Here is a 21,569-nt window from a genome sequence, read left to right on the forward strand (position 1 = left end):
AAGCCTTCTTCCTCTCATCATTCATTCAGATTCTCCACCTCTGAGCTGGTGAATCTGGAAGGGAGATATTTCAGTGGAAGAGCTGTGAGATCTTCAGATCTCGGTTTATTAAACTGGCCGTTTGTGACAAAACAGCCATGTGCTGTGATGAGAAGCGGAGAACATGTTGCCCCATTTTCCAGAACAAATGTACATGCACTTTTATTGGGCGAATTGCTCTGCCATTTTTGTATTTTTTATAAATACATCTTGTAATGGACCTTGGAATGCAGAAGTGTTTCTCCTTGAAATCTGTTACACAGTGGGGGGTCTTCTGCTCTGTCTTAAGGCTCCAGACGGCTCCATTGTTCTGTGTCTGGCTATTGTGTACATTGATTGCCCCCTGGGGCTTCTGTCTTATTACACTTAGCAGTCCTTCTATTCAAGCTATCGGACCAATCCCTGCTGACTCATTTTCAAGTCCTCATTTGCATGGCTAAGAGGACCTGAAGGAGAACTACATGTACTTTACAATTGACCAATAGGAAAGCGGTTGTTGGGGGCGGGATGTTCCAAATTCTGTATAAAAGTGTGTTGTGTGCTTCCAATAAAGGTCTTCCTGTTTGAACTTACATACAGCCTGCCTGGTGTTTGTTCTAATGGATTCCGAACGGCACATAGCTGTAGTTCGGATCCCGGAGCCTTGGATGACCGAACCATCAGATGTTGCGAAAGTGTTATATCCTAATTGATATAAGCAAATAATTAGACAAAGAAACTGTTTTATTATCGGTGGATGCAACAAAAAGGTTGCGACTTGCCTTCTTTGACCCACCACTGTGATAAAATATGACATTTTTACTATAAGGCTCAGGGGCATTCAAAGGAAACCCTTCAGGAGTGAAAGTAAGAGTGTTAATTGGTTGTGTTTAATGATTTTGGTTGCTTATTATTTCAAAACGATGCAGTGCTTTTTATAATTAAATCATTGATGTCAAGTCAGGTTTTATGATCAGCTTTGATTTCGCTGCAGGCAATACAAGCAATGAAAAAAGGCCTGTGATGAATATTCACTTTTTTCTTTATAAGCAAAACCCCTAAACATGTTGTTGTGGTTTATACAAAACAAGTGATCACTATTTTTGTGTTGTTGGTTGGTTATTCTTTTTATACAAATGTAGGAAACACACTTCTACTGTATTTGCCGACTTATAAGGCAGCTGGGCATATAAGACGACCCCCTAATTTTCAATTTAAAACATTGGTTTTGTGCTATACTCACCGAATAAGACGAATCCCTTGTGCGGTAATACCATATGTTTAGATACTTTGGTACCGGGTAACATGTATACGCCGGGTGAAGAGGCCGCCAGGTGGATATCAGCCCGCCGGGTGCTCTGTAAAACTGTATGTATTCAGTATATGCGCCTCCTTGCAAGATTCCTCATGCAGACTTGTAGTACAGATAAATACTGGGGGGTGTTGGTGCCTGACCAGGTCTGCTGATTTTTATACATATTGTAGCCTGCTCGGATTGGCAGAGGTTATTACTCCAATCCGGGCAGGCGTAGCAGGCTTTGTATTCATCAACAGAGTGCATCTCCTGCCGGGATTGGCTGAGCGGCGCATATACTGAATACATACAGTTTTACAGAGCACCCGGCGTGCTGATATCCATCTGGCAGCCTCTTCACCCAGCGTATAAGACGACCCCCGCTTTTTGGCTGTGTAATTTTGGTGTTAAAGGTCGTCTCATGCCCACCAACTAGAAATGTAAACTAAGCTTCAGTTGTGTGAGTGTTAACATCAATTATCTAATCATGGGAGAAGCAAATTCATATTTACTTATTTCATCTGATGATATCCACATAGGGTGAAACACATCAGGCTGGCCGTTGCAAGCACGCTGTGAGCCGCAGAGTTTTTATATGTCTTGATGTTCCTTTGTTCCTGTAAGTAGAATACAATAAATTGTGTGTTTTTTACCTTAGGGGCTTCACTATTCTTGCTTTCCTCTCTACATTTTGGTCATACGTCTGTTGATAATTGCACCATACATCTATATGTCCTTGTGAGTTCTGGACGTCTCCATATTGTTGATGATTTTTGGATATCCCTTCAACCTGCCATATCAAGTTGGAGAGTGGAAATCGCCACTGACTTAATGCATTATATGATTACAATGGGCCATAGCCACGTAGATAGGCGCATCTTTAAATGGGCGTAGCGTATCGTAGTAACGCTACGCCGCCGCAACTTTAAGAGGCAAGTGCTGTATTCACAAAGCACTTGCCTCTAAAGTTACGGCGGCGTAGCGTAAATCTGCCGGTGTAAGCGCGCCTAAATCAAATGAGGAACAGGGGGGCGTGTTTTATGTAAAATAAGCATGACCCCACGTAAATGACGCTTTTTTCGTACGGCGCATGCGCGCGCATGCTCAGTATCACGTTGAATATTCAAATTAAATTACGCCCGCTCAATGTCTAGACGACGTGAACGTAATTTACGCAAAGCCCTATTCGCGAACGTTTTACGTAAACGACGGAAAATTAGACGCTGACCCGACGTCCATACTTAACATTGCGTACACCTCATAGAGCAGGGGTAACTATACGCCGGAAATAGCCTTACGCAAACGATGTAAAAAAATGCACCGGGCGGACATACGTTCTGAGAATCGGCGTATCTAGCTAAATTGCATATTCTACGCGGAAATCAACAGAAGCGCCACCTAGCGGCCACTGTAAATATACACCTGCTTTTTTTTTTATTACCACTTCTATTCCTTAAAACGCCTTTCACACTGGGGCTGCGGGTGCATTAGCGCTAAAGCAAAGCTTGTTCTAGCAGCACTTTCCGGACGCTAGTGGTGCACATTTAACCCCAACGAAAAGGTTAAAACCTCCTGTGCTCCAGCGCTTCCCTTTTAAGTCAGATGCACTGCCCATTCATTCCAATGGGCAGGGCGTTTTGGGAGCGCCAAATACAGCATTCCCAAACCGCCCCAAAGTTGCTGTACTTTTCAGAAGGTCCCGCAAGCGCAGTGTGAAAAGTCCCACTAAATCACCTGAAAACCGCCCCAGTGTGAAAGGGATCTTATATTGGCTTTTAACATTTACAAATGCAGCAATTTTGAAATTGGATGAAAGGTTTAGCACTGGGAAACATTTGGGAGCTATGCGTTTGAGTGCTTTATTTTGCAGTAATGCGTTTTTAACACATATAAGTGTGTTGTGTGTTGAGGTTTCATGTGTGTTTTATTGCAATTCCAATCATTTCCATGGGTCCCAAAACACACATGGCAGGGCATGGTAAAAGATATGTACGCTGTGCTTTCTATGACACACTAAGATCCAAAGATATCAACATTCCTGATGTGTAGGACAATGCTATGTGTACTGCAGATTCCCAATGTCATCTGTTATATTCCACTGTTAATTGCTTAGGTGTGAAGGCAGAGTTGATTTATAATCTGATTGGCTGCTGTGAGTATTTTTACCCCCTCAATTGCTCCATGCACAGTACATTACAAGTGCTAATTGTACACTTACAGCTCCCCCAACATTTACATGATTAAAACCACAGATTTGTTATTATCACCTCATAGCCAACATTTACATAATTAAAAAGTCAGATTTGTTCATTGTGTCTAATGGATGTACGGGAACCTGATGTGACATAGTAACATTCATGCTCTAGTTGTTAGCTATGAATTTTTAGTAACACGGACACAAAATCCATAGCCGTTGACTTGGTTGGAGATCTAGGTCACTTTACTAAAGCACCAAATTCCACCACAATCAATTTGCTCCATCGCTGGTGTGACATTACAAATAGGATTTTAACAAACTGGAAATGTCCTCTTTCATTACAAAATATTCTTGTTATTTGGTGAAGTAAATGCATGTTTAGCCATATAGTAAAGGATAACCCCACAAAAAATACTGCATAAAAAATATATACTGTATTTGTCGGCGTATTGCACGCTCCGGCGTATAGCACGCACCCCTAATTTTGACCCTAAAATCCTGTAAAAAACACATTTTATTACATTTTACTGTATGAAACAAGGGGGGAACTAATGCGCAAACCAACCTAACCTGGGCACAATAAAATATTTAAATAAAGAAATATAAAATAAACTAGGCAGCAGCCACAACTAATAGTGCTCACGCACTGGCAACAAATGATAGATAGGGGGGTGTAATGGCGCTTGCAAAAACTAAAAACCAGCAACAGTTTTATATCAATAAATGTAAATAGTAGTTCCTAGAATATAGGAGTGCATCCGTCCTCTGCTGGGGTACAAATGTGTTCCACTCTAGGTCTTAACCCAAATCACCACCCAACATCAATGGTTTGATGTGGAAGTTAATGCGAGTGAATAAATACTGAAATCCAATGGACAGATGTGCCTCTCTGGCCACACAGTGTACATAAGATAGTGATAATCCTTATCAATGTTTAAAACAATGAAATAAAATGTGCCATCAAATCCTTAAGTGCTTCGTAAGAAAAAGTGCAATGTGCAAAATACTCAAATAAATAATTAGAGTGAAAGTGAACTCCAAAATTCCTGGAAGATAATTCAATAACAAACACATGCAAGGAAATTCAACAACTGATAAAAAGTCCAATAGTGCAAGTGTCCTATATGAACCAAAAAGGTTCAACCACAAAAAAGCGTCTTTTCATGTATAGTAAAAAAATTATTAATATACACTCTAGCAAATGAATATTAAAATATATAAAAAAATATATATATAAAAAAATATTAATAGATTATAATCCGATGCAATTGTGAAATATCACTGAAAGATTAATGATATTGATTGACTATATCCAGTGCACAATCGTGTAGTAGTGAAAAAATGTATAACTAAAGTCCAAAATTCAAGGTGCATCTGTGCTCCATTCACAATTCAGTTCATAAGTGGTTAATTCAGTGAAGACTGATGTGGTGTGCCCATATGCCTGTGAATCCAAACAGCCCGGCTTTCCTCAGTGTGGAGATATTTTTACCAGCCTCTTACCTTACTGAGGCTTTTTCCAAGCCTATAACAGAAGCTGCTCTGTAAACACACAGATCCAATCCAGAACGCCTCACACTCTCCCAATGCTGGCTCTCAAAATGAAACACAGGAATGCCTCCATAGCATAAAACCAAAGGATAACATTTAATGAAATAAAGCAAATACACTCACAAACAGTGCTGTAAGAGACAGCGTGTGTACAATCGTATGTCTCCGCTCTGCGGCCGCAAAGCGGATGACGTCACCAGCAAGCCCTCTGCGTCCTCACGCGTATCGCGACAGCCCTACGTCGCTTAATCATATGATTACATTTATTGATATAAAACTGTTGCTGGTTTTTTAGTTTTTGCAAGCACCATTACACCCCCCTATCTATTATTACATTTTACTACTTACAGTTTTGGTGTCTTGCCCGGCGGCCTCGTCCGGTCCAGCGTCCGTCTGCGGCCTCGGTGGTGTCCTCCCGGCTTCTCCCGCGCTGTCTTCATGTCGAATCCCCGCTTCCCGCGCTCAGTTTAAAGCCTCCGCCGACGTATACCGAGCGCAGTACACTTGGGTATATTCGGCCAGGCTCGGCTTCTCACGCATAAACGTCACAGAGCGTGACTACGAGCGAAGCCGAGCCTGGCCGAATGTACCCGAGTGTACTGCGCTCGGTACATGTCGGCGCAGGCATTCAAACACGGCGCGGGAAGCGGGTATTGGCGTATATCGCGCACCCACGATTTTGCCCTGATTTTCAGGGCAAAAAAGTGCACGGTATACGCCGATAAATACGGAATATAGTATACACAATTGCAACTTAAAGGGGTTGTAAAGGTTCATGTTTTTTCACCTTAATGCATCCTATGCGTTAAGGTAAAAAAACATCCGACAATACATGCCCCCCCCCTCCCAGCCCCCGTTATACTTACACGACTCCTCGAAAGTTCTGCGCTCGCCCCCGACATCCTTTTCGCCGCTCAGCCTCACCATTGATTGGCTACAATGGATGGATTGAAAGCAGCGCAGCCATAGGCTTGCACGGCTGTCAATCACATCCAATGATTCGGCACACTGGGGGCAGGGCCGAGTGATACAGTAAGTGGCTGTATCACGGGAGCGAGCCCGCAGGAACTCCACACCATGTAAGCTCGCATTAAGGTGTTGAGTCCTTGCGGGGGGAGCCGAGACAGCCACCGAAGGACCCCAGAAGACCAGGTTCGGGGGCCACTCTGTGCAAAACGAGCTGCACAGTGGAGGTAAGTATAACATGTTTGTTATTTAAAAAAAAAAAAAAAACTTTACAACACCTTTAAGTCGTATTGTAATCAAATGTTATTAAAAATTACCTTTCCTTTTTAATCTGCAGCTTTGTCATTTTCTGAAAAATGCAATGTGGCTACCTGGAGTTGTTCTGTACACAGAATATGTACAGAACACCTCCCAGAAACATCATTTCCTGCTTGTGTGATTGGCTCATTGATTTTCCTAGAAGTCACACTAAGATACAAGTCAGATTTTGGGCATCCCATGCAACAAAAATTTCATTTTTGGTGAGATACATCCAATAGGAAATCACGTCTAAAGGAATGCAGGCCCAGAAATAGTTCATAATAGGGGGTCCACAGACAAGTTGTCACCTGTGTGATCACCTTGGCTTATACAGTTACTCCACATTTTATTTCTAGTGCTTAAAGTTTATGTAAGTTGCTCCCTTGTAAAACAGTCCATTCAGTTTAATATAGATATAAAAAGGCAAAAAATATGGGTATGTGTGTATATATATATATATATATATATATATATATATATATATATATATATATATATATATATAAAAAAAACACGTTATAAATGCCCCTTTCCCCTTTTTTTTATATGTGATCACATTCCCTCTGTTTTCAGCTGCATAAGAGCTGGGGGAGGAGAAAAAGCAGCACACTGATCTTCTCATTTAATGGCTGTGCCAGCTACGTTCACCTGACTCCAAACCCTTGAGAAAGTCACATGATCAGTGACGCAACGCACCGGGGGGAGCTGGGTGACGTGACATCTGGTCGCTGCCGAGACCAGAAGTCCCTGAATTTATCGATGCTGAATGTTTCCATTTTAAATGTAAGTGGCTGCTTTGAATAAATTATTTTATATGGAATAACTGCACTATGTAGATCTCCTTTCTCTTGTATGACGGTGAGTGGAGGAGACTAAGGAGGACATCATTTGCACATCGGAAGAACGCTGTTATATATTTTTTATCCCCAACCACTGCCTATACCTTTGCTTGGTTTGGTGCTTTGAGGGGAAGAGTGCAGCGGAGATTGACATTAAGGATAACAATTACCAGAAGCGCTACTAGTCCCGCTGGAGTCTTTATTTGAGGCGATAGGCTGGGGCACACTATTGGTGGATTGCGGATGATGGAAGCAAGTGTGACTACATGTTATAAGAATTTATGTCTTTCCTGCACAAGCACTTTTTTAGAATTTTTGATTCAAGGAAATGTATTTGTTTTGCACATGCACTTCTTTGCAGTGTTAATTATGGCAGCAAATTTCGATTTAGCTTTAGTCTTAGTCTTAGGACTAAAATGGCACTTTAGTTTTAGTTCCATTTTATTCTTTTGCAATTGTTTTAGTCGCATTTAGTTGACTAAATCTCCAGGACATTTTAATTGAAACTAATTTTAGCCATTTAAAATCTAATGGGTGTAGTTAAATTGTAATGCATTATTTAAGCATACAGGGCCAGATTCACGTAGAATCGCGGCGGCGTAACGTATCCTAGATACGTTACACCGCCGCAATTTTTAATCGCAAGTGCCTGATTCACCAAGCACTTGCGATGAAAACTACGCCGGCGGCCTCTGGCGCAAGGCGGGCCAATTTAAATGGGCGTGTGCCATTTAAATTAGGCGCGCTCCCGCGCCGGACCTACTGCGCATGCTCCGTTTCTTAACTCCCGCCGTGCTTTGCGCGCCGTGACGTAATTTTTTTGAATGGCGACGCGCTTAGCGTACTTCCGTATTCCCGGACGGCTTACGCAAGCGACGTTAAATTTAGAATTTCGACGCGGGAACGACGGCCATACTTTAGACAGCAATACGCTTGCTGACTAAAGTTAGGGCACCAAAAAAAACGACTAACTTTGCGACGGGAAACTAGACTAGTGGCGACGTAGCGAACGCGAAAATCCGTCGTGGATCCGCCGTAACTCCTAATTTGCATACCCGACGCTGGTTTACGACGCGAACTCCCCCCAGCGGCGGCCGCGGTACTGCATCCTAAGATCCGACAGTGTAAAACAATTACACCTGTCGGCTCTTAGGGCTATCTATGCGTAACTGATTCTATGAATCAGGAGAAACGCTGTCGTATCTCATTTGTGAATCTGGCCCTAAATCTCCAAAAATTCTAATATGTTATTATTTATGGTATTGAGGTATGAACATGCACTACAGACCAGTGTTCATTTTGACGTCAAATTTCAATTTAGTTTTAGTCTAAAGCCCTGTACACACGATCGGTTTGTCTGATGAAAACGGACCGATGGACTGTTTTTTCATTGTACAAACCGATCGTGTTTTTCATCTGTGAAAAAAAAATAGAGCATGTTTTAAAATTTTCCTATGGATAAAAAAAGATTGAAAAAAACGATCGTCTGTGTGGAAGTCCATCGGTCAAAAATCCATGCTTGCTCAGAATCAAGTCGACGCATGCTCGGAAGCATTGAACTTCATTTTTCTCAGCACGTCGTTGTGTTTTACGTCACCGTGTTTGGACACGGTCGGATTTTTGACTGATGGTGTGTAGGCAAGTCTGATGAAAGTCAGCTTCATCGGATATCCGGCAAAAAAATCCATCGCATTAGATTCCATCAGGTATCCAATCGTGTGTCCAGGGCTTTAGTCTTTTGACTAAAATGGCATTTTAGTTTTAGTCATATTGTAGTCATCTCAATTGTTTTAGTGCTGTTTTAGTCGACTAAAGTGGTATAAAGTTAGAAGACAAAATTAACATTTGCACATATTAGCTTTTTGGACTGTTATTTCACTGATTGGACTTTAGTTATGGACTTGATTGATTTATTGATTATGTGAAGTATTGATTTATTTACTAGTGCACTTTAGTTGAGTTAGAACCAAATTTTTTATACAATATATTACTCTGTTTTTTGGGGACACTCATTTAACCACTTCCAGCCCAAGGACCTCATATGACGTCCTGGACTTTCAGTGGGGATATCTGAAAGATGCCAACAGCCACAGGCATCATTCAGCCGACGAATCCCTGCACCATAAGAATGATCATAGCGGCAGTTCCACCGCTTGATCGTTCTTTTAGGCGGCGGGAGGGGATGCCCCCCTCCCGCCGCCATCCGGTGCTTCTCTGGGCTCTCCTTTGCCATCGGAGACCCGGAGAAACGATCCGCCGGCGTCCGATGGAAACCATAGAGTAGACTGGTGACCAGATGGTCACCAGTCATCTCTATGATCGTCGGAGGCCCGGGCGCGATGTTATGACGTCACGCCCGGGTCCTGGAATGTAAACACAGCCGTAATCGCGGCTGAAAGCATTAGATCGGTGAATTTATTTTCACGATCTCATGCTTTCCAGTCTGGAGGAGAGATGTGGGGTCTTATTGACCCTGCATCTCTCCATAAAGAGTACCTGTCACAAACCATTCCTACTACAAGGGATGTTTACATTCCTTGTAATAGGAATAAAAGTGATCAAAAAAAATTACAAAAAAGTGTAAAAATAAAAGAAATTAAGTAAAATAAAAAATATTTTTTTTTTCTTTTTTTTTTAAACGCCCCTATCCCCGGTAGCTCACGTTTAGAAGCGAACACACACGTAAGTCCCGCCCACATATGTAAACGCCGTTCAAACCACACATGTGAGGTATCGCCACGTGCGTTAGAGCGCCAGCAACAATTCTAGCACTAGCCCTACTCTGTAACTCTAAATTTGTAACTTGTAAAAAAAAAATAAGCGACGCCTATGGAGATTTTTAAGTACTGACGTTTGGCGCCATTCCATGAGTGTGCGCAATTTTAAAGCGTGACATGTTAGGTATCTATTTACTCGGCGTAACTTCATCTTTCACATTATACAAAAAAATTGGGCTAACTTTACTGTTTTGTTATTTTTTAATTCACATAACCGTTTTTTTCCCCAAAAAATTCGTTTGAAAAATTATTGCGCAAATACTCTGCGAGATAAAAAGTTGCAATGGCCGGCATTTTATTCCCTAGGGTGTCTGCTAAAAAAAACATATATAGTGTTTGGGGGTTCTGAGTAATTTTCTAACAAAATTTATTATTATTATTATTATTATTATTATTATTATTATTATTATTATTATTATTATTATTATGATTTATGCATGTAGGAGAGAAGTGCCAAAATAGGCCTGGTATGGAAGTGGTTAATGTTGGCTGCCACTTCCTGAGGTTTGGGATTTACTTTGGTTTGCGCATTAGTTTTCTATTTTTATTTTTAACCACCATTTTTATGTGCTATTTATGAGCCTAGATCTCTCCACAGTCTGCACTGGGCGGGACCAATGAGGTCACGGGTAGACATGTGTCCACCAACATCAAAGGAGAAGAAAGACTGTCAGTCCTAAGTGATGTCGCTATAAAGCAATACCACAGACTCAGAGACCCCATAACGCTAAGGAATTATTATTACACACCTTCAGTTGTTCTCTTGCCAAAGTGACAATATTACAGAAATGGTATACCTTTAGACATACGGGCTTCCCAAGAGTGTTTTGTTCCCAAACATTTCTGCCACTGGCCGCACTCCTAAAACCTGCGTCCAATGGGTGGAACGCACCCTAACTCCATTTCACATCCATTTCATCCATCCAACTATCCCAGGCCAGTGATAAGCATTTAAGTGCACTTATTCATGTTACCACTAGATGGCAGGTTGCACCCCTGAAATACACACCAACTGTTACTGTAATTACTGCAAACTTCAGTGGTTACTTTTTGATACTTAAAAGAAAGTTGGAAGAATGTTTCTTGAAAAGAACTCAGTTTGAAACATTAGGTTAGTCTGGACACTCCAATACTCAGGTGCCAGACATGCATCTCAAAAATATCAGATGGATTTTACAGCAGAACTCTCTTTATAAAAAAAGCAATACTAACCCTCTCTATGTTTCAGTACTTTAGTCCACATCCTTCTCCCCCACCAGTCTTCTATGCCCTTGGCTTTTCTACCTCCATCCTTTGAGACCAGGGCATGAAAGACACACTCCATGGGGGCGAGTCATTCCCCTATCTGGGCTTACAGGTGAATGGGTCACTTCATGGGTATTGTCCACCTACTGACACCACTGAAGAAGGAGGAGGATGATGCCCAGGATGCCATGTGATTGTCCAGAGGACCAATAGATAAAAGTCACGAATGCTAAAAAAAATTATATGTATTGCATGGGGCAGAGGGTTTTTATCTTGGTGTCAATCTTAAGCATTGTATACACGATCAGATTTTCTGTGGACAAAGCCTCGGAATTTTGTTAGAAGGACATTGGCCATGAACTTGTGTTGCATACAAACGGCAAAGAATTGTTGGCCAACAAACACAAAACGACATGTTTTTTTAGCTCTTTAGTGCCACCCTTTGGCAACTTCTGCTAATGTTGTGTTATGGTTAGAATTGCTTCTGAGCATGCGTGTTTGTACTTTGGATTTTCTTCCAACGGACTTCTGTACGCACGCTCGGATAATCCGACAACACACATTTGTTGTCGGAAAATTTTAAAGCATGCTATCCCACATTTGTTGGCGGAAATTCCGACAACAATTGTCCGATGGAGTGTACAAACGGTCAGATTTTCCGACAACAGCCTGCCTTCACACAATTCCCGTCCAAAAATCAGATCGTGTGTACGAGGACTTTAGACTTTTAGCATTTGGACTGCTTAGGCTGGGGCTATTCTAATTTTTTCTGAGAGATTTAGGCTTCACGTGGTTGTAGCTGTGTAGTTTTTTTTTTTTTTACAGATCTGATCTCATTTACATTGTTGTCTATGGGATAATGCCCATGGCTGTTTAATGATCTGTAATATGCTCAGAGCCAGAAAAAAAGGTACATTTTGACAAATACGCTCATAAGTATGTGTCAGGAGATGCACGACTTATCTATCAAAAAGTCTTTCCCAGTGCTAAACCTTTCATCCAATTTCTAAATTGCTGCATTTGTAAATTCCAAAAGTCAGTATAAAGGAATGGAAGTGGTAAAAATGCACTTGTGGGTTTAATCAATCATAGGGGGTGTGTTCTATGCCCATTTACTTTTGCCAATAGGTGTCCCTCATTCCCATCCAGTGGTGACCCGTTGGGGGGTGCTGGCCCCCCATCCCTGCGTCTAGCCCTCTGATCTACATGCAGGGCACCAGACGCATGGATTCCAATTGGGGGGGTGTTTTTTTTTTTTTTACTCACGCATTTAGAGCCAATGGGGCAGATCCACAAAAGGATTACGCCGGCGTATCTATAGATACGCCGGCATAATTTAAAATTTCCCGCGTCGTATCTTTGTTTTGTATCCACAAAACAACATACGACGGCATCTGGGATCGATCCGACAGGCGTACGTCTTAGTACGCCGTCGGATCTTAGATGCAATTTTTCGGCGGCCGCTAGGTGGCGTTTCCGTCGAAATCCGCGTCGAGTATGCAAATTAGCTATTTACGGCGATCCACCAACGTACGTCCGGCTGGCGCATTTTTTTACGTCGTTTGCGTTCGGCTTTTTCCGGCGTATAGTTAAAGCTGCTATTATGAGGCGTACTCAATGTTGAGTATGGCCGTCGTTCCCGCGTACAATTTTGAATTTTTTGCGCAAGTCGGTCGCAAACAGGAATTTGCGTAGAATGACGTCCCCGTTGTAAGCATTGGCTGGTTCCGGTTTAATTTTGAGCATGCGCACTGGGATACCCCCACGGACAGCGCATGCGCAGTTAAAAAAAAAACGTTGTTTACGTCGGGTCACGACGTATTTACATAAAACACACCCCCATTACATCCATTTGAATTAGGCGCCATTACGCCGGCAAAGATACACTACGCCGCCGTAACTTACTGCGTGGATTCTTTCTGGATTTGAAAAAAAAAAGTAAGTTACGGCGGCGTAGTGTATCTTAGATACGCTACGCCCGGCGCATAAATGCGCCGCTGTACGAGGATCTGCCCCAATGGATCTAATCATGTCTTCGGCCCCCCCCCCCCCCCCAAAAAAAATAAAACCAGCCACTACTGTTCCCATCTCAGAAAGTTGGGAGGTATGCTGAAATCAATGTGCTCCTAAAAGCATAACTTCCAGCAAATCTTTCACTGGTAGTGGGTGCCACACTGGAAGAAGAACCCAGACTCAATGGCGTCTGTTCCCTCTCCCAGCATGCCCAGCGAGGACACTCCCTCCTGATTGGCTGCTGGAAAAGAACACCCAAGTCTCGACTCCGCTGCTGCCACCTGTCGCCCTGGGGTGGGATAGCACCCCAGTAACAACAGAATGAGCCCACAGCACAGCCCAGAGGAAACAGAGACCCTATTTGAACATTGTAATTTGGATCAGAGTCATTAGTACTCTGATCACCCTCTAAATTTGAATAGCACCGGTACTTGAGTAACCAGGCGCTACACAAGTGAGAGGATAACAGCATGATAACTCTGCTTTGCTTATCTGGAGTTCTAACTAGAAGGCTGGGAAGTGATTAATTATGCACATAAAACAATTAGAAGCAGCTGGGAAATGCCTGGAACGCTGATAAAGAAGAAATTATTAACAAATGTGAGAGAGAGAAACATTCATGCTTTATAATGCATAGCAAGAGTACTTCATGAATGGACGATATATCCTATGCTTTGTATGAGCCTATTCACACAGGCTGGTGGGGGGGTTGGGCCATGGCTTTACTGCCCCTCACCTTCTCACTTAAACTAGGGCATGCAGCTGCATAGGGCTGTACACATGTCGCAGCAAGTATAAGGATAAGTTCACCTTTACAAAATAATAAGCAAAATAATAAATGCACATTTATATGCATTTTTTTTTTTGCAATGGTCCTGTAAAGCATTGCACCAATGATCAGCAGATTGTGGGTATAATGAATCTGTTTGGCTGTACCTTTGATACGCCCAGGTAGTTACATGCCACGGGAAGACTTAGGCCCCTTTCAGACTGGGGCGGGAACCGCAGTGGCGGTATAACGCCACTAAAAATAGCGGCGCTATATCGCCGGGATTGCCGCGGGAATCAGCCGCTAGCGGGGCGGTATTAACCCCCGCTAGCGGCCGATAAAGGGTTAATACCACCAACAATGCGCCTCTATAGAGGCGCATTGCGGGCGATATTGCCGCGGTTTCCCATTGTTTTCAATGGGAAGGAGCGGTATACATGCCGCTCCTCTCACCGATCCAAAGATGCTGCTGACAGGAGATTTTTTTGTCTCCCGCCAGTGCATCGCCTCAGTGTGAAAGCCCTCGGGCTTTCACATTGAGTCTGCAGTGAAGGAGTTTTTCAGGTGGGATAGCAGCGCTATTTTTAGCGCTGTACCGCCTGAAAAACTCATCAATGTGAAAGGGGCCTTAAAGCGGAGTTCCACAGTTTTTTTTTCCCTTTAAAGTCAGCAGCTACAAATACTGCAGCTGCTGACTTTTAAAATAAGGACACTTACCTGTCCAGGGTGCTCCGTGATGTCAGCACCCAAAGCCGATCTGTCCCTCGGCTCACGGGTGGAGGCACCGCCATCTTCGGTAAGGGAATCAGGAAGTGTAGCCATGCGGCTTCACAGCAAGTCAGGGCTGTGTGTACCCTTACAGGGATGCAGAGGTGTTTCATGTGCAGGCACGGGCATGTACAATCTATTACATAGTTTTGGTTTAATCTAAAGTAGGAGGACACACCTAAACAATCCATTCAATGTGTATCAAATTGGCAGGGCCTATCACTGTACAGCTGATGGTAGATCTAAAGGAGATTGTACAATCAGATTGTATAGTGCAGGGGTCTCAAACTTTCTAAACAAAGGGCCAGTTTACTGTCCTTCAGATTTAAGGGGGGCCGGACTGTGGGTATTGGGAGTAGAAAAGGTCCCAACGTCAGTGGGAACAAACAATGCCCCATCGTTGTTGTCATTGGAAGTTATTGTGCACCATTGTTATGTGTCATTAGAAGGAATTGTGCCCCATCTTTGATGTCACTGGGAGGAATTATGCCCCTTCATTGGTGTCAGTGGGGTGGGGATCATGCCCAATTGTTGGTATCAGTGGATGAAATTAGTTGCCCAAGAGCCAGATATAGGCAAGCAGAAGGCCACATCTGGCCCCCGGGCCGTAGTTTGGAGACCACTGGTATAGTGTATGGATGTACACCTGTAGCCCTGTGCTTGCGTCAGCCCTTGTTGTTACAATTTATTGTAGGTGTAGCACCCTGCTCCCAATTATTGGGGTGCTATTCTAAATTTAGAGGGGGTCTGAGCAAATAGTGGGCTCAGACTCTGTTGAATTTCATTCAAATTAGCATCTGTTCTGGCTATAGTTGTGCTTGAGAGGATTTTCCCCTGTTGCCTGCAGGTGGAGTTACCACCTCAGGCCCATGTTGGAATAGAAGCGAACCATGGTGCGTTGGGTGTCCCTGCTTGGCAGCAGCCCAGTGGGAGTGGTGCCCCGCTGTGCATGCTGGGAGTGGATACTTAAGGGGCAGGCGCCGTTTTTCGCGGTCCTTCGCCTCGTGGCCCTCCTGGCGCGAGGCACGTGTGTGTGACCTCGGGACCACGTTGGCCCGAGGTCACATATGCTGGCTGGGGCTTACGTTTAAAAAAAAAGGATCCCAAGCTGTCCATCCAAGTGGGGGAAGCTGCTTAACGAAGGAAACCGGGGGAGGACCTGCCCTGGAGGGGACCAAGCAAGGCAAGCTAATGTCTCGGGATAGGCCTGGTGATTTTGTTAAAAAAGGATCCATTACTCTTTTGGTCTTAGGCTGCATTCACACCTGAGCGTTTTGTCGCCTGAAGCGCGACGCTCAAAGACGCTAGAGGGGAAAAATAACATTATTCTCTATGGAGATCGTTCACAACTCCAACGCAAAACGCAGAACGCCGAAAGAACGCTGAATGCCTGAATTTCAAACAAGTCCCGGACCCTTTTTTGACGCGCGAATCGGGCTGCTTGGGCGTTTTACATTGATGCCAATGACCTGTACAAAACCGCGGGGAAAAACGCAGCGGTTTGTCGCGGCAAATCGTGGTAAAAAACGCCGCAAATCGGCTACGCTTAGGTGTGAATGCAGCCTTACAGTCCGCCAGGTCGGCTCAAAGGCTCTTTTACTGTAAGGCTGGAAGTTCGGGACTCAAATCCTGTGGCAAAGGATTCCTCGCAATCCATCTTTCGGTCTCAGACTGTCTGTGGCAGAGACTGTTTCTATACTGTTCGTGCATCGTCCCGGCTGCTAGGCCATGTGAGAGGGGTCTATCCGGGTGAGCAATACCCACTCAAGAGAGAGTGGTGAATACTGAATTTCTGGACGTTTTTTGTGCATTCTGTACTGCGTACCTGAACCTTCCCCTTCTCTCTCTACTTTCCGCTTTCTTCACAAGTTGAAGGTTTTACATCTTGTGTGGACATTTCAATTTCTACAGACTTTCTTCCCCTGACAACGAACTAAAGCCTCGTACACACAGCCGAGGAACTCGACGGGCGAAACACATCGTTTTGCTCGTCGAGTTCCTTGTTAGGCTGTCGTGGATTTTGGCGAGCCAAATTTCTCCATTGCTTTTGAGGAAATAGAGAACACGCTTACTTTTTGGCTCAACGAGATCCTCGACAGTTTCCTTGTCGAAAAAGTGTACACACGACCGGTTTCCTCGGCAAAAAAAAAACAAAACAGCAAGTTTCTTGCTGGTTTTTGCCGAGAAACTCGGTCGTGTGTACGAGGCCTGAGAGGTAACATGCAAAACCCAAATCTAAACCAGCAGCTCCTCCAGGGGTAGTGCTACATAGGTTTTGCATTACCCTCTATACCAGAAGGAACTGACAGTTAACATTCCCTTTCTATTCCTATAACCAGCTCCATTCAATCAGTGAATGAGATCTTCCTATATATCTCTGTCCCTAATTGCTCCCAGTCTGGATTCCCAATTCTCTCTCCATCTCACGGTTCTACAAATATGTGCTAAGCTCTGAATTATTCTCCGCGCTTCCTTCTGTTCCATTTGTTCCCTGGAGATGTTTATGTAAAATCTCTGAGAGGTGGGGGTGGGGAGTTTATCTATAGCATGAATGTGACAATTGCTGTCATTTGCCCTCCCACTTGCATGCTTTCATTGCATTTACAGCAGGATCATTTTTTTTAAGCTTATATTGAATAACATAATATGATAAACACACAAACCTTTTTCAATGAAAATACATCTAAAAGTATAGCAATTCCAAAGTTTCTGTGCTGCTTATAGCAACCAGTCTGATCACATCTGTCATTTTGACAGCACAGGCTAACAAGAAGGAAACAATTATAGCGGTTTATATGGCAACACAAATACTTTGTAGCATAGTCCACCTTTGTGACCATATTTACAGTGTACCATCAAACATAGTCACATTCTCCAGCCCACACCCTCCATCAGCCCACCCACCTACTTACCAGAAACATGGGGTTCTTCTCTGTGGATCATTCTCTATGGGCCGATCATAAGTGATCAAGGCATTTCCTGCCGCACACCTGGTATGTGTGCGGCTGAGGGCAGGGAATGCCCCAGGCATACTGTAGATGATTGGCTTAGTACAGTAACACCTTCATTTAGGGTTTGGACTAGAATCTGAATTCTCCTGAGCTCAGGGCCGTCTTTAAGGCAGGGCAAAAGGGGAAGCTGCCCTGGGCCCTGTCATTGTTGTGGGGCCCAAAGCAGCTGCCTCATCCTTGCCAACAATGCCAGTTTAAATCCCCTTGTCTCTTGAAGTTTTAGTCATGTGCTGTGTCCTGATATCTCAGTGTGAAGTGCTGCTACTAATGCTGCCCAGCTCTGCCCTATTGTTGTGTACAGATGACTAACCCGCAGACCCTGGGCCAGATTTAGATAGAGATACGACGGCGTATCTCCTGATACGCCGTCGTATCTCTGAGTTCCGTCGGTCGGATCTATGCGACTGATTCATAGAATCAGTTACGCATAGATCTCCCTAAGATCCGCCAGGTGTAAGTGATCTTAGGCTGCAATCTCACGCTGGCCACTAGGTGGCGCTTCCGTTTGTATATGCAATTAATATGCAAATGAGGAGTTACGCCGATTCAGAAACGAACGACCGCCCGGCGCTTTTTTTTTAAGTCGATTGCGTTCGGCTTTTTCCGGTGTACAGCTACCCCTCATATAGCAGGGGTAACTAATGTTAAGTATGGCCTTCGTTCCCGCGCCGAGTTTTGAATTTTTTACGTTGTTTGCGTAAGTCGTTCGCGAATACGGATGGACGTAATTTACGTTCACGACGAAACCAATGACGTCCTAGCGACGTCATTTGGAGCAATGCACAATGGGAAATTTAGCGGACGGCGCATGCGCCGTTCGTTCGGCGCGGGGACGCGCCTGATTTAAATTTTACACGCCCCCTAGCCGCGGAATTTGAATTCCGCCGGTGGATTTACGATACGCCCCCGCAACTTTAGAGGCAAGTGCTTTCTGAATAAAGCACTTGCCTCAAAAACTTGCGCCGGCGTAACGTAAATCAGATCTAAAGATCCACTGACCTATCTGAATCTGGCCCCCTGTGTTTAATAACCGTCATTCATATGTAAATAAAGGGAGCATTCATATGTAAATAGTAGCAGCATTCATATGTAAATAAAGGGAGCATTCATATGTAAATAGTAGCAGCATTCATATGTAAATAGCTGAGGCCGACGACATTCATCTGTAAATAAAGGCAGCATTCATATATATATCATGCCCCTCTGCAGTGAAGAGATGATGTGCTGTAACCTTTAGCAACCAATCAGTGAGCAGTATTACTATACAGTAATCTCTAGCAACCAATCGGTGAGCAGTATTACTGTACAGTAATCTCTAGCAACCAATCGGTGAGCAGTAGTACTGTACAGTAATCTCTAGCAAACAATCAACAAGAAGAAATCATGTGCTGTAACCTCTAGCAACTAATCAGTGAGCCGTAATGTGTGCTGTAACCTCTAGCAACCGGTCAGTAAGTGGTAATGATATTCTGTAACCTCTGGCAACCAATCACAATCACTGCCTGATCTGATGTAGTAAATTGATTTCAAGTCTAGCTGATATTTATTGTATGTCTCAGAGCAGGCGGAGAGCAAAATTGTATGGGGGGGGGGCCCCAAGAATTTTTTTGCCCAGGGTCCAATCAACATTAAAGATGGCCCTGCCTGAGCTCATCCCTAGTTACCACAAATCCATAAAAGGTCCAATGTGTAGCAGTATCAGGTACACTTTCAACACATGTATTATATTCCTATAGATAGTGAAACTTCCGCTTTAAGCACTCCTCGCCCCCTTACATGCCAAATTTTTTGGGGGGGGATGGGGGCTTCGTTAGGAGTGGGACTTCCTGTCCCAGTTCCTCCTTCCACCTACAGGCCGCCTAGGCGACTCCTCCTCTCTCTCCACCTCGGCGACCCCTCCCTCTAGGCGATCTTCTGGGACACGTGACGGTCCCAGAAGATCGTCTGTCCACTACGAGAGTGCAGTGTGACTTGAGCATGCGCAGTGTGTGTCCGGCTGTCACGGCCGGGTGCCCAGAGTGGCAATGGAGGCGCCGGCAGAGAGGAGCGAGGCTCCGGGTGGCCGCATCGCTGGACCGTGGAACAGAAAAGTGTCTGTTTATTAAAAGTCAGCAGCTACACTTTTTGTAGCTGCTGACTCTTAATAAACATAAAAAGCCTGGAACTCCGCTTTAAGAAAAGAAAGTATAAAATCACAAACAAGCAATAATCTACTTCCCCTCAGCGCTTTGGAATTGTATAGCATCCAATCAGAAATCAGCTTTCAAACTTCAGATTGATTGCTGGCTGGCATGACTGTACGTTTTCTAATATGACAAATATAGGAGCGGTGAGAGTGACAAGAGTTCTGATGAATCCTTTTGTTTCATGCCTATATGAATTATTTTTTTGTAAGTGTAATTCTTTTTTTGGGGGGGAATTAACTTGCCTAACATAGTTACGCTATGAGATTGTTTTTTCTCATGCATACTGAAGAGGAGGCTTATATCCTGAAGGAGTAGTCCGGCTGTGGATCTGCTGATAGGAGGAGGCCCCCTTTGAAATCATAATTTTAACATTCTGAATGCGCATTTCCTTCAGATTTCTGTGCTCATCAAACACTGCCACTGTGCCCATCAAATGCTGCCACTGTGCCCATTAAACACTGCCAGTGTGCCCATCAAATGCTGCCACTGTGCCCATTAAACACTGTGAGCATTTGATGGGGCACAGTGGCAGCATTTAATGGGCACAGTGGGAGCATTTGATGGTACAGTGGGAGCAATTAATAGGCACAGTGGCTCCGTTTGATGGCACAGTGGCTGCATTTGATGGGCCCAGTGGCGCCAATTCATAGGCACAGTAGCAGCGTTTGATGGACACAGTGGCTGCATTTGAGGGGCACAGTGGCGGCAATTGATGGGCACAGTGGCTGCGTTTGATGGCACAGTGACGGTAGATGATGGGCACACCGCCTAGTGCACCCTGCTTCCTAGGGCGCCCAGCCACTGGTGTTCTTCTCTCTGCAGAAAGCAACTAGGTCTCAGCATCAAGCAGCGGCCACTCTGACACATAGTGTCAGAGGTGCAGCGGCAGCGTAGCACTGTGTCTGTGTCCCGACTCCCGAATGAATGGAAGCATGCAAACCTTTATTGATGGGTGCTGGTAGACTGCATTTGATGAGCACTGGTGAGGCTACATTTGATGGGCACTGGTAAGGCTGCATTGATGGGCGCTGGTGAGGCTGCATTGATGGGCGCTGGTGAGGCTGCATTGATGGGCGCTTGTGAGGCTGCATTGATGGGCGCTTGTGAGGCTGCATTGATGGGCGCTTGTGAGGCTGCTTTGATGGGCGCTGGTGAGGCTGCACTGATAGGCGCTGGTGAGGCTGCAATTGAAGGGCTCTGGTGAGGCTGCATTTGATGGGTGCTGGTGGGCTGCATTTGATGGGTGCTGGTGGGCTGCATTTGGGCGCTTCATTAAAAAGGTGGGGTATACATGGGCAGGGGAAGGGGGGTGGAGTCAGGGGTGGAGCTAGGAGACGTCAAAATTAGATTTCGCCTAGGGTGTCAAAACTCCTTGCACCAGCCCTGGACAGGTCCCACCACTTTTTGGGACCGTTGATGTGTCCCAGAATGTTACAGCATGGAGGAGGGTTGGACATCTTCCTGTGGATCGGGTGAAGATCCAACTGGAAGTGGGAGTGGGTACCTATCAAAACCAGGTAACTGTCCCCCCCAAAAAAAGTACCAGCGATAGAAGAGGGGGGGGGGGGGTCATAAAGTGGAACTTCTCCTTTAGGGTGAACTTCCTCTTTAGCTCACACTCATGTTTGTATACCT

This window comes from Rana temporaria, chromosome 5, assembly GCF_905171775.1.
Source record: "Rana temporaria chromosome 5, aRanTem1.1, whole genome shotgun sequence".
NCBI lineage: Eukaryota > Metazoa > Chordata > Amphibia > Anura > Ranidae > Rana > Rana temporaria.